This window comes from Anser brachyrhynchus (genome assembly GCF_964034855.1).
Source record: "Anser brachyrhynchus genome assembly, chromosome: 3".
Classification (NCBI taxonomy): Eukaryota; Metazoa; Chordata; class Aves; order Anseriformes; family Anatidae; genus Anser; species Anser brachyrhynchus.
Window position 1 is genome coordinate 15,877,688 of NC_137696.1, and position 17,523 is coordinate 15,895,210.

At 51.3% G+C, this 17,523-nt stretch overlaps 1 long non-coding RNA gene across 1 annotated transcript; it reads right to left on the reverse strand.

Moving 5' to 3' along the window:
• Nucleotides 1-636: 636 nt before the first annotated feature.
• On the reverse strand, nt 637-15,681 carry LOC308193024. Its single transcript, XR_013949320.1, has 2 exons — nt 7,450-15,681; nt 637-2,169 (listed from the first exon to the last, which is right to left on the reverse strand). It is a non-coding gene; the product is annotated as an uncharacterized lncRNA (long non-coding RNA).
• Between the last annotated feature and the right edge of the window lie 1,842 nt (nt 15,682-17,523).

Sequence of the window (17,523 nt, forward strand, 5' to 3'; positions counted from 1 at the left end):
GATTAGGGGTGTAGGGGTACCTTCGGGTAATAGGTGGGCTAAAGAGGCTGATGGTTGGTTTCGTAGGCCTGTTAGTAGTGTGGCGAGCCATAGTGGGAAGGCTAGGGCTATGTTCATAGATAGTTGGGTGGTTGGGGTGAATGTATATGGAAGGAGGCCTAGAAGGTTGATTGTAAGAAGTATGATTATTAGGGATGTAAATATTATGGCTCATTTGTGGCCATTTTTGTTGAGTGGGACTATTAGTTGTTTTGTGATTAGGTGAAGGAGTCATGTTTGGATAGTAGAAAGGCGGTTGTTGATTCATCGGTTGTTTGGGGACGGGAATAGTAGGGCTGGGAAGAGTAGGGATAGTAGGATTAAGGGGATGCCGAATAGATTGGGGCTGGAAAATTGGTCAAAGAAGCTTAGGTTCATGGTCAGGATCATGGTGTGGGTTTGGTAGTGAGGGAGGTCTTATTTGATGGGGGGTTGGTTGTGGTGAAGGCTAGTAGTTTTGGTTGGATGAGGAGTGCTAGGGTTAATCAGGTTATAATTATGATTGAAAATCATGGTGCGGGGTTAAGCTGTGGCATATCATTAAGGAGGGGGAAGTCCCTCTTTGGCTAGCTTAAAAGGCTAGTGCTGTTGCATAGCTTCTTAATGATTAGGATGATGATAGAAGGGACGATCAGGCCTCGAAATGTGGGAGTGGGGTTGATTCTACTACAATGGGTATGTAGCTGTGATTAGCCCCGCAAATTTCTGAGCATTGTCCGTAAAAAATCCCAGGCCGGGTGGTAATGAATGAAGTTTGGTTTAGTCGGCCTGGGATTGCGTCTGTTTTAACTCCGAGCGTTGGGACTGCTCAGGAGTGGAGTACGTCTCCTGCAGTAATGATCACGCGGATGGGGGATTCTATTGGGATAACTACGCGGTGGTCAACTTCTAGCAGTCGGAAGTGGCCGTTGGGTAAGTCTGGGGTGGGCACTATGTAGGAGTCGAATGATAGGTCTTTGAAGTCTGTGTATTCGTAGCTTCAGTATCATTGGTGGCCGATGGCTTTTAGGGTGAGGTCTGGTTCATCGATTTTGTCCATTATGTAGAGGATTTGTAGGGATGGGAGGGCGAGGAGTACCAGGACGATAGCAGGTAGGATTGTCCAGATCAGCTCTACTTCTTGGGCGTCTACAGCATTGGACGAGAGTTTTTCTGTTAGTATGTGGGCTAAAAGGTAGAGAACTAGGCTGCAGACAGCTAGGGCAACGATTAGGGCGTGGTCGTGGAATTCAACGAGTTCTTCTATGATGGGTGATGAGGCGTCTTGGAATCCTAGTTGGGAGTGGTTGGCCACATGAGATGTACAGGATTTTTACCTGTGATTTAGTCTTGACAAGGCTATGTAATTGGTTTACTAACGTCTCATAAGAAAGAAGCATGAGCGGTTAATGCAGTTGGCTTGAAACCAGCATGTGAGGGTTCGATTCCTTCCTTTCTTGTACTTGGACGAAGGCCGGTTCCTCGAAAGTATGGTATGGGGGAGGGCAGCCGTGGATTCATTCAACGTTTGTGGTAGTTAGTTCTGGTTGTAGGACTTTTCGTTTGGCCGGAAAGGCTTCTCAGATGATGAATATTAGTATGATTACGGCTACTATTGAGATTAGGGAGCCGATGGAGGAAATGGTGTTTCATAGTGTGTAGGCGTCGGGATAGTCCGAGTATCGTCGGGGTATTCCTGCTAGGCCTAGGAAGTGCTGGGGGAAGAACGTTAGGTTTACTCCTGTAAATATTACCCCGAAGTGGGCTTTTGCTCATGTTTGGTGTAGGGTAAACCCAGTGAGTAGTGGGAATCAGTGAGTAAATCCTGCTAGAATGGCAAAGACGGCGCCTATGGATAGGACGTAGTGGAAGTGGGCAACTACGTAGTACGTGTCGTGCAGGGCGATGTCTAGGGAAGAGTTTGCAAGAACGATTCCTGTTAATCCTCCGATGGTAAATAGGAAGATAAATCCTAGAGCTCATAGTATTGGGGGGGGTCTCATTTGATTGTTCCTCCGTGCAGGGTGGCTAGTCAGCTAAATACTTTGATTCCGGTAGGGATGGCAATGATTATAGTGGCTGATGTAAAGTAGGCTCGGGTATCAACGTCTATTCCTACTGTAAACATGTGGTGAGCTCAGACGATGAATCCTAGGAAGCCGATGGATAGTATGGCTCAGACTATTCCCATGTAGCCGAAGGGCTCCTTTTTGCCTGAGTAGTACGTGACTACGTGTGAGATGATTCCGAACCCCGGTAGGATCAGAATATAGACTTCTGGGTGTCCGAAGAATCAGAATAGGTGTTGGTACAGGATTGGGTCTCCTCCTCCAGCGGGGTCGAAGAATGTGGTGTTTAGGTTTCGATCAGTTAGTAATATTGTAATACCGGCGGCGAGTACGGGGAGTGATAGAAGGAGTAGGATGGCGGTAATTAGTACGGATCAGACAAATAGTGGGGTTTGGTATTGTGAGAGTGCGGGGGGTTTTATGTTGATGGCTGTGGTGATAAAGTTGATGGCCCCAAGGATGGAGGAGATACCGGCTAAGTGGAGTGAGAAGATAGCCAGGTCTACTGAAGCTCCGGCGTGGGCAAGGTGACCTGCTAGGGGAGGGTAGACAGTTCAGCCTGTGCCGGCGCCAGCTTCTACAGTGGATGAGGCTAGTAGGAGGAGGAATGATGGGGGGAGGAGTCAAAAGCTTATGTTGTTTATTCGCGGGAATGCTATGTCGGGGGCACCGATTATGAGGGGGACTACTCAGTTGCCGAATCCTCCGATCATGAGCGGATGCACTGCAGTGAGTCCAGAGAGTGCACTGGCACCACTGGGCATGCAGTGCAGTGAGTCCAGAGAGTGCACTGGCACCACTGGGGATGCACTTCAGTGACTCCAGAGAGTGCACTGGCACCACTGGGGATGCAGTGCAGTGAGTCCAAAGACTTCACTGGCAAAACTGGGGATGCAGTGCAGTGAGTCCAGAGAGTGCACTGGCACCACTGGGGATGCACTTCAGTGACTCCAGAGAGTGCACTGGCACCACTGGGGATGCAGTGCAGTGAGTCCAAAGACTTCACTGGCAAAACTGGGGATGCACTTCAGTGAGTCCAGAGAGTGCACTGCCACCACTGGGGATGCAGTTCAGTGAGTCCAGAGATTGCACTGGCACCACCGGGGCTGCAGTGCAGTGAGTCCAGAGAGTGCACTGGCACCACTGGGGATGCAGTGCAGTGAGTCCAGAGAGTGCACTGGCACCACTGGTGATGCAGTACAGTGAGTCCAGAGAGTGCACTGGCACCACTGGGGATGCAGTGCATTGAGTCCAGAGAGTACACTGGCACCACTGGGGATGCACTACAGTGAGTCCAGAGATTGCACTGGCACCACTGGAGATGCAGTGCACTGAGTCCAGAGAGTGCACTGGCACCACTGGGGATGCAGTGCATTGAGTCCAGAGAGTGCACTGGCACAACTGGGGATGCACTTCAGTGAATCCAGAGAGTGCACTGACACGACTGGGGATGCAGTGCAGTGAGTCCAGAGAGTGCACTGGCACCACTGGGGATGCAGTGCAGTGAGTCCAGAGAGTGCATTGGCACCACTGGGGATGCAGTGCAGTGAGTCCAGAGAGTGCACTGGCACCACTGGGGATGCAGTGCAGTGAGTCCAGAGAGTGCACTGGCACCACTGGGGATGCAGTCCAGTGAGTCCAGTGAGTGCACTGGCACCACTGGGGATGCAGTGCTGTGACTCCAGAGAGTACACTGGCACCACCGGGGATTCACTGCAGTGAGTCCAGAGAGTGCACTGGCACCACCTGTGATGCAGTGCAGTGAGTCCAGTGAGTGCACTGGCACCACTGGGGGTGCAGTACAGTGAGTCCAGAGAGTGCACTGACACCACTGGGGATGCAGTCCACTCATTCACTGGACTCACTGGACTGCATCACCAGTGGTGCCAGTGCACTCTCTGGACTCAATGTACTACATCCCCTGTGGTGCCAGTGCACTCTCTGGACTCACTGCACTGCATCCCCAGTGGTGCCAGTGTACTCTCTGGACTCACTGCACTGCATCCCCAGTGGTGCCAGAGCACTCTCTGGACTCACTGCACTGCATCCCCAGTGGTGCCAGTGCACTCTCTGGACTCACTGCACTGTATCCGCAGTGGTGTCAGTGCACTCTCTGTACTCACTGAAGTGCATCCCCAGTGGTGCCAGTGCACTCTCTGGACTCAGTGCACTGCATCCCCAGTGCTGCCAGTGCACTCTCTGGACTCACTGCACTGCATCCCCAGTGGTGCCAGTGCAATCTCTGGACTCACTGTAGTGCATCCCCAGTGGTGCCAGTGCACTCTCTGGACTCACTGCAGTGCATCCCCAGTGGTGCCAGTGCACTCTCTCGACTCACTGTACTGCATCACCAGTGGTGCCAGTGCACTCTCTGGACTCACAGCAGTGCATCCCCAGTGGTGCCAGTGCACTCTCTGGGCTCACTGCACTGCATCCCCAGTGGTGCCAATGCACTCTCTGGACTCACTGCACTGCATCCCCAGTGGTGCCAGAGCACTCTCTGGACTCACTGCACTGCATCCCCAGTGGTGCCAGTGCACTCTCTGGACTCACTGCACTGCATCCCCAGTGGTGCCAGTGCACTCTCTGGACTCACTGCACTGCATCCCCACTGCTGCCAGTGCACTCTCTGGACTCACTGCACTGCATCCCCAGTGGTGCCAGTGCACTCTCTGGACTCACTGCACTGCATCCCCATTGGTGCCAGTGCACTCTCTCGAGTCACTGCACTACATCCCCAGTGGTGCCAGTGCACTCACTGGACTCACTGTACTGCATCATCGGTGGTGCCAGTGCACTCTCTGGACTCACTGCACTGCATCCCCAGTGGTGCCAGTGCACTCTCTGGACTCACTGCACTGCAGGCCCAGTGGTACCAGTGCACTCACTGGACTCAATGTACTGCATCACCAGTGGTGCCAGTGCACTCTCTGGACTCACTGCACTGCATACCCAGTGGTTCCAGTGCATTCACTGGACTCACTGTACTGCATCTCCAGTGGTGCAAGTGCACTCTCTGGACTCACTGCACTGCATCCCCAGTGGTGCCAGTGAGCTCTCTGGACTCACTGCACTGTATCCCCAGTGGTGCCAGTATACTCACAGGATTCACTGCACTGCATCCCCAGTGGTGCCAGTGCACTCTCTGGACTCACTGCACTGCATCCCCAGTGGTGCCAGTGCACTCTCTGGACTCACTGTAGTGCATCCCCAGTGGTGCCAGTGCACTCTCTGGGCTCACTGCAGTGCATCCCCAGTGGTTCCAGTGCACTCTCTGGACTCACTTCACTGCATCCCCAGTGGTGCCTGTGCACTCTCTGGAGTCACTGAAGTGCATCCCGAGTGGTGCCAGTGCACTCTCTGGACTCACTGCACTGCATGTCCAGTGGTGCCAGTGCACTCTCTGGACTCACTGTACTGCATCCCCACTGGTGCCAGTGCACTCTCTGGACTCACTGTACTGCATCCCCAGTGGTGACAGTGCACTCTCTGGACTAACTGCACTGCATCCCCAGTGGTGCCAGTGCACTCTCTGGACTCACTGCAGTACATCCCCATTGGTGCCAGTGCAATCTCTGGTCTCACTGCACTGAAGCCCCAGTGGTGCCAGTGCACTCTCTGGACTCACTGAAGTGCATCCCCAGTGGTGCCAGTGCACTGTGTGGACTCACTGCACTGCATCCCCAGTGGTGTCAGTGCACTCTCTGGACTCACTGTACTGCACCCCCAGTGGTGCCAGTGCACTCACTGGACTGACTGCACTGCATCCCCAGTGGTGCCAGTGCGCTCTCTGGACTCACTGCACTGCATCCCCAGTGGTGCCAGTGCACTCACTGGACTCACTGCACTGCATCACAGGTGGTGCCAGTGCACTCTCTGGACTCACTGCAGTGAATCCCCGGTGGTGCCAGTGTACTCTCTGCAGTCACTGCGCTGCATCCCCAGTGGTGCCAGTGCACTCTCTGGACTCACTGCAGTGAATCCCCAGTGGTGCCAGTGCACTCTCTGGACTCACTGCACTGCATCCCCAGTGGTGCCAGTGCACTCTCTGGACTCACTGCACTGCATCCCCAGTGGTGCCAGTGCACTCTCTGGACTCACTGCACTGCATCCCCAGTGGTGCCAGAGCACTCTCTGGACTCACTGCACTGCATCCCCAGTGGTGCCAGTGCACTCTCTGGACTCACTGCACTGCATCCCCAGTCGTGTCAGTGCACTCTCTGGACTCACTGAAGTGCATCCCCAGTTGTGCCAGTGCACTCTCTGGACTCAATGCACTGCATCCCCAGTGGTGCCAGTGCACTCTCTGGACTCAGTGCACTGCATCCCCAGTGGTGCCAGTGGAATCTCTGGACTCACTGTAGTGCATCCCCAGTGGTGCCAGTGCACTCTCTGGACTCACTGCAGTGCATCCCCAGTGGTGCCAGTGCACTCTCTGGACTCACTGTACTGCATCCCCAGTGGTGGCAGTGCACTCTCTGGACTCACTGCAGTGCATCCCCAGTGGTGCCAGTGCACTCTCTGGACTCACTGCACTGCAGCCCCGGTGGTGCCAGTGCAATCTCTGGACTCACTGCACTGCATCCCCAGTGGTGCCAGTGCACTCTCTGGACTCACTGCACTGCATCCCCAGTTTTGCCAGTCAAGTCTTTGGACTCACTGCAGTGCATCCCCAGTGGTGCCAGTGCACTCTCTGGAGTCACTGAAGTGCATCCCCAGTGGTGCCAGTGCACTCTCTGGACTCACTGCACTGCATGCCCAGTGGTGCCAGTGCACTCTCTGGACTCACTGCACTGCATCCGCTCATGATCGGAGGATTCGGCAACTGAGTAGTCCCCCTCATAATCGGTGCCCCCGACATAGCATTCCCGCGAATAAACAACATAAGCTTTTGACTCCTCCCCCCATCATTCCTCCTACTACTAGTCTCATCCACTGTAGAAGCTGGCGCCGGCACAGGCTGAACTGTCTACCCTCCCCTAGCAGGTAACCTTGCCCACGCCGGAGCTTCAGTAGACCTGGCTATCTTCTCACTCCACTTAGCCGGTATCTCCTCCATCCTTGGGGCCATCAACTTTATCACCACAGCCATCAACATAAAACCCCCCGCACTCTCACAATACCAAACCCCACTATTTGTCTGATCCGTACTAATTACCGCCATCCTACTCCTTCTATCACTCCCCGTACTCGCCGCCGGTATTACAATATTACTAACTGATCGAAACCTAAACACCACATTCTTCGACCCCGCTGGAGGAGGAGACCCAATCCTGTACCAACACCTATTCTGATTCTTCGGACACCCAGAAGTCTATATTCTGATCCTACCGGGGTTCGGAATCATCTCACACGTAGTCACGTACTACTCAGGCAAAAAGGAGCCCTTCGGCTACATGGGAATAGTCTGAGCCATACTATCCATCGGCTTCCTAGGATTCATCGTCTGAGCTCACCACATGTTTACAGTAGGAATAGACGTTGATACCCGAGCCTACTTTACATCAGCCACTATAATCATTGCCATCCCTACCGGAATCAAAGTATTTAGCTGACTAGCCACCCTGCACGGAGGAACAATCAAATGAGACCCCCCCAATACTATGAGCTCTAGGATTTATCTTCCTATTTACCATCGGAGGATTAACAGGAATCGTTCTTGCAAACTCTTCCCTAGACATCGCCCTGCACGACACGTACTACGTAGTTGCCCACTTCCACTACGTCCTATCCATAGGCGCCGTCTTTGCCATTCTAGCAGGATTTACTCACTGATTCCCACTACTCACTGGGTTTACCCTACACCAAACATGAGCAAAAGCCCACTTCGGGGTAATATTTACAAGAGTAAACCTAACGTTCTTCCCCCAGCACTTCCTAGGCCTAGCAGGAATACCCCGACGATACTCGGACTATCCCGACGCCTACACACTATGAAACACCATTTCCTCCATCGGCTCCCTAATCTCAATAGTAGCCGTAATCATACTAATATTCATCATCTGAGAAGCCTTTCCGGCCAAACGAAAAGTCCTACAACCAGAACTAACTACCACAAACGTTGAATGAATCCACGGCTGCCCTCCCCCATACCATACTTTCGAGGAACCGGCCTTCGTCCAAGTACAAGAAAGGAAGGAATCGAACCCTCACATGCTGGTTTCAAGCCAACTGCATTAACCGCTCATGCTTCTTTCTTATGAGACGTTAGTAAACCAATTACATAGCCTTGTCAAGACTAAATCACAGGTAAAAATCCTGTACATCTCATGTGGCCAACCACTCCCAACTAGGATTCCAAGACGCCTCATCACCCATCATAGAAGAACTCGTTGAATTCCACGACCACGCCCTAATCGTTGCCCTAGCTGTCTGCAGCCTAGTTCTCTACCTTTTAGCCCACATACTAACAGAAAAACTCTCGTCCAATGCTGTAGACGCCCAAGAAGTAGAGCTGATCTGGACAATCCTACCTGCTATCGTCCTGGTACTCCTCGCCCTCCCATCCCTACAAATCCTCTACATAATGGACAAAATCGATGAACCAGACCTCACCCTAAAAGCCATCGGCCACCAATGATACTGAAGCTACGAATACACAGACTTCAAAGACCTATCATTCGACTCCTACATAGTGCCCACCCCAGACTTACCCAACGGCCACTTCCGACTGCTAGAAGTTGACCACCGCGTAGTTATCCCAATAGAATCCCCCATCCGCGTGATCATTACTGCAGGAGACGTACTCCACTCCTGAGCAGTCCCAACGCTCGGAGTTAAAACAGACGCAATCCCAGGCCGACTAAACCAAACTTCATTCATTACCACCCGGCCTGGGATTTTTTACGGACAATGCTCAGAAATTTGCGGGGCTAATCACAGCTACATACCCATTGTAGTAGAATCAACCCCACTCCCACATTTCGAGGCCTGATCGTCCCTTCTATCATCATCCTAATCATTAAGAAGCTATGCAACAGCACTAGCCTTTTAAGCTAGCCAAAGAGGGACTTCCCCCTCCTTAATGATATGCCACAGCTTAACCCCGCACCATGATTTTCAATCATAATTATAACCTGATTAACCCTAGCACTCCTCATCCAACCAAAACTACTAGCCTTCACCACAACCAACCCCCCATCAAATAAGACCTCCCTCACTACCAAACCCACACCATGATCCTGACCATGAACCTAAGCTTCTTTGACCAATTTTCCAGCCCCAATCTATTCGGCATCCCCTTAATCCTACTATCCCTACTCTTCCCAGCCCTACTATTCCCGTCCCCAAACAACCGATGAATCAACAACCGCCTTTCTACTATCCAAACATGACTCCTTCACCTAATCACAAAACAACTAATAGTCCCACTTAACAAAAATGGCCACAAATGAGCCATAATATTTACATCCCTAATAATCATACTTCTTACAATCAACCTTCTAGGCCTCCTTCCATATACATTCACCCCAACCACCCAACTATCTATGAACATAGCCCTAGCCTTCCCACTATGGCTCGCCACACTACTAACAGGCCTACGAAACCAACCATCAGCCTCTTTAGCCCACCTATTACCCGAAGGTACCCCTACACCCCTAATCCCCGCACTAATCCTGATCGAAACAACCAGCCTACTAATCCGCCCCCTAGCCCTCGGAGTCCGCCTTACAGCCAACCTTACAGCAGGACACTTACTCATCCAACTCATCTCTACAGCCTCCATTGCATTAATACCCACCCTTCCTGCAGTATCCATCCTAACAATAATCATCCTACTACTCCTAACCATCCTAGAAGTAGCAGTAGCCATAATCCAGGCCTACGTCTTCGTGCTCCTTCTAAGCCTATACTTACAAGAAAACATCTAATGGCACACCAAGCACACTCATACCACATAGTTGACCCAAGCCCTTGACCAATCTTCGGGGCAGCCGCCGCCCTACTCACAACCTCAGGATTAATCATGTGATTCCACTACAACTCATCCATACTACTAACCCTAGGCCTCATCTCAATACTCCTAGTAATACTCCAATGATGACGAGACATTGTACGAGAAAGCACCTTCCAAGGCCATCACACTCCCACAGTCCAAAAAGGCCTACGATACGGCATAATCCTTTTCATCACATCCGAAGCATTCTTCTTCTTAGGGTTCTTCTGAGCGTTCTTCCACTCGAGCCTGGCCCCAACCCCAGAACTAGGAGGCCAATGACCCCCAACAGGAATTAAACCACTCAACCCGATAGAAGTCCCCCTACTAAACACAGCCATCCTACTAGCCTCAGGCGTTACCGTAACGTGAGCCCATCACAGCATCACAGAAGGAAACCGAAAACACGCCATCCACGCCCTAACCCTAACGATCCTCCTGGGATTCTACTTCACAGCCCTACAAGCAATAGAATACCACGAAGCCCCATTCTCAATCGCCGATAGCGTCTACGGATCTACCTTCTTCATTGCCACTGGATTCCACGGACTCCACGTAATCATCGGATCCTCCTTCCTGACCGTCTGCCTCTTCCGACTGATCAAGTTCCACTTTACATCAGACCACCACTTCGGATTCGAGGCAGCAGCCTGATACTGACACTTCGTAGACGTCATCTGACTATTCCTCTACATAACCATCTACTGATGAGGATCTTGCTCTTCTAGTATATTAATTACAATTGACTTCCAATCTCTAGAATCTGGTATAAACCCAGAGGAGAGCAATGAACGCACTCATGTTCATATTCGCCCTATCATCAATCCTAAGCGCCGCCCTAACCGCATTAAACTTCTGACTCGCCCAAATAAACCCCGACTCAGAGAAACTCTCACCGTACGAATGTGGATTCGACCCACTTGGATCTGCTCGATTACCATTCTCAGTCCGATTCTTCCTCAGTAGCCATCCTGTTCGTCCTATTCGACCTAGAAATCGCCCTCCTACTCCCCCTGCCATGAGCCGTCCAACTCCAATCCCCCCTAATGACCCTCACCTGAACTGTAGTGATCCTCCTTCTCCTAACACTCGGACTGGCCTACGAGTGAATTCAAGGGGGCCTAGAATGAGCAGAATAACAGAAAGTTAGTCTAACCAAAAAGATAGCTGGTTTCGACCCAGCAGATTACAGCCAACCCTGTAACTTTCTTATGTCGCCCCTACATTTAAGCTTCTACTCAGCCTTCATTTTCAGCGGACTAGGACTAGCCTTCCACCGAACCCACCTAGTATCCGCCCTACTATGCCTTGAAAGCATAATATTATCGATATTCGTAGGCCTATCAATATGATCCATCGAAAACCAAGTCTCCTCATTCACCATGGTACCAATTCTCATGCTAACCTTCTCAGCGTGTGAGGCGGGCACAGGCCTGGCCATCCTAGTAGCCTCCACCCGCACACATGGCTCCGACCATCTACACAACCTAAACCTCCTGCAATGCTAAAAATCATCCTACCCACAATCATACTTCTTCCAACAGCCCTGCTGTCTCCACCAAAATTTCTATGGACTAACACCACCTTATACAGCCTCCTAATCGCTGCCCTAAGCCTACAGTGATTAATCCCAACCTACTACCCCTACAAATTTTTATCCAACTGAACAGGAATTGACCAAATCTCATCCCCCCTCCTAGTACTATCCTGCTGACTACTCCCACTCATAATCATAGCAAGCCAAAACCACCTGCAACAAGAACCCCTACAACGCAAACGAATCTTTATCTCAACCTTAGTCGCAGTCCAGCCATTCATCCTACTAGCCTTTTCCACCACAGAACTAGCACTATTTTACATCTCATTTGAAGCAACCCTCATTCCCACCCTAATCTTAATCACCCGATGGGGGAACCAACCAGAACGCCTAAGCGCTGGCATCTACCTGCTATTCTACACGCCAGTAAGCTCTCTACCCCTGCTAATCACAATCATACACCTATACGTGAAAATTGGCACCCTGCACCTGCCAACCCTACAACTAACCCACCCAACCCTATCCACCTCATGGACAGGAATACTATCAGGTCTAGCACTGCTCATAGCATTCATAGTAAAAGCCCCACTATACGGCCTACACCTCTGACTGCCAAAAGCCCACGTAGAAGCACCCATCGCAGGCTCAATACTCCTCGCCGCCCTACTACTAAAGCTAGGAGGATACGGAATTATACGAGTCACTCTATTTATGGGCCCACTGTCCAACCTCCTGCACTACCCCTTCCTAACCCTGGCCCTATGAGGCGCCCTAATGACTAGCTCAATCTGCCTACGACAGACAGACCTAAAATCACTAATCGCTTATTCATCCGTTAGCCACATAGGCCTAGTTATCGCCGCAGGAATAATCCAAACCCACTGATCATTCTCAGGGGCAATGATCCTAATAATTTCCCATGGACTAACTTCCTCCATACTATTCTGCCTAGCCAACACAAACTATGAACGTACGCACAGCCGAATTCTACTACTCACACGAGGCCTACAACCTCTCCTACCACTCATAGCTACCTGATGATTGCTGGCCAATCTAACAAACATAGCCTTACCCCCAACAACAAACCTCATAGCAGAGCTAACCATTATAATCACCTTATTCAACTGATCTGCCTTCACGATCATCCTAACAGGAATCGCAACCCTACTAACCGCCTCCTACACCTTATTCATACTACTAATGACCCAACGAGGCTCAATCCCCTCCCACATCACATCTATGCAAAACTCAACCACGCGAGAACACCTGCTCATAACACTCCACATTATCCCAATATTCCTCCTAATCCTCAAACCCGAACTGATCTCCGGAATCCCCTCATGCAAGTATAGTTTAAACCAAACATTAGACTGTGATTCTAAGAATAGAAGTTCAAACCTTCTTACCTGCCGAGGGGAGGGTTTAACCAACAAGAGCTGCTAACTCTTACATCTGAGCCTAAAACCTCAGCCCCCTTACTTTTAAAGGATAACAGCAATCCACTGGTCTTAGGAACCACCCATCTTGGTGCAAATCCAAGTAAAAGTAGTGAACCCCACACTACTAATCAACTCCCTCACACTACTCACGCTGACAATCCTCCTAACCCCAATCATCCTGCCATTTCTATTTAAAAACTTTAAAAACACCCCACAAGCCACCACCCGCGCTGTTAAAACCGCATTCCTAATTAGCCTAGCCCCTACAACCGCATTCATCTACTCGGGAGTAGAATCTGTCACCTGCCACTGGGAGTGAAAATTCATTATAAACTTTAAAATCCCCCTGAGCCTAAAAATAGACCAATACTCAATAACATTTCTTCCAATCGCCCTATTTGTAACATGATCAATCCTACAATTCGCCATATGATACATGGCCTCAGAGCCATACGTAACAAAATTTTTCACCTACCTACTGACATTCCTAGTCGCCATACTCCTCCTAACAACCGCAAACAACATATTCCTCCTATTCGTAGGCTGGGAAGGAGTACGAATCATGTCCTTCCTTCTCATCGGCTGATGACAAGGCCGAGCAGATGCCAACACCGCCGCCCTACAAGCCGTAATCTACAACCGAATCGGAGACATCGGACTGATCCTGAGCATAGCATGACTAGCTTCAACATTCAACACCTGAGAGATCCAACAAGCCGTACACCCCCACCAAACCCCAATCCTCCCCCTCATAGGATTAATCCTCGCAGCCGCAGGAAAATCCGCCCAATTTGGACTCCACCCATGACTGCCCGCAGCAATAGAAGGCCCCACCCCAGTATCAGCCCTACTGCACTCCAGTACCATAGTAGTAGCCGGAATCTTCCTGCTCATCCGCATGCACCCCCTGCTAGCCACCAACCAGACAGCCCTAACTGCCTGCCTATGCCTAGGTGCTCTATCAACCCTATTCGCTGCCACATGCGCCCTAACCCAAAATGACATCAAAAAAATCATTGCTTTCTCAACATCCAGCCAACTAGGACTAATAATAGTCACTATCGGACTAAACCTCCCACAACTAGCCTTCCTACACATCTCAACCCATGCCTTCTTTAAAGCCATACTATTCCTATGCTCAGGGTCTATCATCCACAACCTAAACGGAAAACAAGATATCCGAAAGATAGGAGGCCTACAGAAAATACTCCCAGTCACTACTTCCTGCCTAACCATCGGAAACCTGGCGCTGATAGGAACCCCATTCCTAGCCGGATTCTACTCAAAAGACCTCATCATCGAAAGCTTAAACACATCATACCTAAATACTTGAGCCCTACTCCTAACCCTTATAGCCACAGCATTCACCGCAACCTACAGCATCCGCATAACCATCCTAGTCCAAGCTGGACAAACCCGAATCCCCCCAATAGTATCAATAAACGAAAACAACCCACTAATCACCGCCCCCCTAACCCGACTCGCCCTAGGCAGCATTACAGCAGGAATAATCATTACCTCTTTCATCACACCAACCAAAACCCCCCCAATAACCATACCCCTTATCACCAAAACCGCTGCCATCCTCATAACAATCCTAGGAATCATCCTAGCCCTAGAACTATCGAACATAACACACACCCTCACTCACCCCAAACCAACCCCCCTCATAAACTTCTCCTCTGCATTAGGGTACTTCAACCCCCTAGTACACCGATTCTTCTCCAAAAACCTACTAGAAAAGGGACAAAACATTGCCCTACACTTGATCGACCTCTCCTGACTCAAAAAAATAGGGCCAGAGGGCCTTGCTGAACTACAAGTAGCCGCAAGCAAAGCCGCAACCTCAATACACACAGGGCTAATTAAGGCCTACCTAGGATCCTTCGCCCTCTCCATCCTGGTAATAATCCTAATAACACACAGACTCACTAATGGCCCCTAACATCCGCAAATCCCATCCCCTACTAAAAATAATCAACAACTCCCTAATCGACCTACCCGCCCCCTCCAACATCTCTGCCTGATGAAACTTCGGCTCCCTTCTAGCCATCTGCTTAGCCACACAAATCCTAACAGGCCTGCTACTAGCCATACACTACACCGCAGACACTTCACTCGCCTTCTCCTCAGTAGCTCACACATGCCGAGACGTCCAGTACGGATGGCTCATCCGCAACCTCCATGCCAACGGTGCTTCGCTCTTCTTTATCTGCATCTACTTACACATCGGACGAGGCCTCTACTACGGCTCCTACCTATACAAAGAAACCTGAAACACAGGAGTAATCCTCCTACTCACCCTAATAGCAACTGCCTTCGTAGGGTATGTCCTACCATGAGGACAAATGTCATTCTGAGGGGCCACCGTAATCACCAACCTATCCTCAGCCATCCCGTACATTGGGCAAACTCTAGTAGAATGAGCCTGAGGAGGATTCTCAGTAGACAATCCAACCTTAACCCGATTCTTCGCCATCCACTTCCTACTGCCCTTCCTAATTGCAGGAATCACCCTAGTTCACCTAACCTTCCTACACGAATCAGGCTCAAATAACCCACTAGGAATCGTATCAGACTGCGACAAAATCCCATTCCACCCATACTTCTCCATTAAAGACAGCTTAGGGCTTACCCTAATAATCACCCCTCTAATAGCACTAGCCCTATTTTCACCGAACCTCCTGGTTCTTGGAATCCTAGTTGGGAGTGGTTGGCCACATGAGATGTACAGGATTTTTACCTGTGATTTAGTCTTGACAAGGCTATGTAATTGGTTTACTAACGTCTCATAAGAAAGAAGCATGAGCGGTTAATGCAGTTGGCTTGAAACCCATCCCCAGTGGTGCAAGTGCACTCTCTGAACTCACTGAAGTGCATCCCCAGTGGTGCCAGTGCACTCTCTGCACTCACTGCACTGCACCCCCAGTGGTGCCAGTGCAATCTCTGGACTCACTGCAGAGCATCCCCAGTGGTGCCAGTGCACTCTGTGAACTCACTGTAGTGCATCCCCAGTGGTGCCAGTGCACTCTCTGGACTCACTGCACTGCATCCCCAGTGGTGCCAGTGCACACGCTGGACTCACTGCAGTGCATCCCCAGTGGTGCCAGTGCACGCTCTGGACTCACTGCACTGCATCGCCATTGGTGCCAGTGCACTCTCTGGACTCACTGCACTGCATCCCCAGTGGTGCCAGTGCACTCTCTGGACTCACTGCAGTGCATCCCCAGTGGTGCCAGTGCGCTCTCTGGAGTCACAGCACTGCATCCCCAGTGGTGCCAGTGCAATCTCTGGACTCACTGCACTGCATCCCCAGTGGTGCCAGTGCACTCTCTGGACTCACTGAAGTGCATCCCCATTGGTGCCATTGTACTCTCTGCACTCACTGCACTGCATCCCCAGTGGTGCCAGTGCAGTCACTGGACTGACTGCACTGCATCCCCAGTGGTGCCAGTGCGCTCTCCGGAGTCACAGCACTGCATCCCCAGTGGTGCCAGTGCACTCACTGGACACACTGTACTGCATCACAGGTGGTGCCAGTGCACTCTCTGCACTCACTGCACAGCATCCCCAGTGGTGCCAGTGCATTCACTGGACTCACTGGACTGCATCACCAGTGGTGCCAGTGCACTCTCTGGACTCACTGCACTGCATCCCCAGTGGTGCCAGTGCACTCTCTGGACTAACTGCAGTGCATCCCCAGTGGTGCCAGTGCACTCTCTGGACTCACTGCACTGCATCCCCAGTGGTGCCAGTGCACTCTCTGGACTCACTGCACCGCATCCCCAGTGGTGTCAGTACACTCTCTGGACTCGCTGAAGTGCATCCCCAGTGGTGCCAGTGCACTCTCTGGACTAACTAAACTGCATCACCAGTGGTGCCAGTGCACTCTCTGGACTCACTGCACTGCATCCCCAGTGGTGCCAGTGCACTCTCTGGACTCACTGCACTGCATCCCCAGTGGTGCCACTGCACTCTCTGCTCTCACTGCACTGCATCCCCAGTGGTGCCAGTGCAGTCTCTGGACTCACTGCACTGCATCCCCAGTGGTGCCAGTGCACTCTCTGGACTCACTGCAGTGCATCCCCAGTGGTGCCAGTGCACTCTCTGGACTCACTGTACTGCACCCCCAGTGGTACCAGTGCACTCACTGGACTGACTGCACTGCATCCCCAGTGGTGCCAATGCACTCTCTGGAGTCACAGCACTGCATCCCCAGTGGTGCCAGTGCACTCACTGGACTCACTGCACTGCATCACAGGTGGTGCCAGTGCACTCTCTGGACTCACTGCAGTGAATCCCCGGTGGGGCCAGTGTACTCTCTGCAGTCACTGCACTGCATCCCCAGTGGTGCCAGTGCACTCACTGGACTCACTGGACTGCATCCCCAGTGGTGCCAGTGAACTCTCTGGACTCACTGCACTGCATCACAAGTGGTGCCATTGTACTCTCTGGACTCAGTGCACTGCATTCCCAGTGGTGCCAGAGCACTCTCTGGACTCACTGCACTGCATCCCCAGTGGT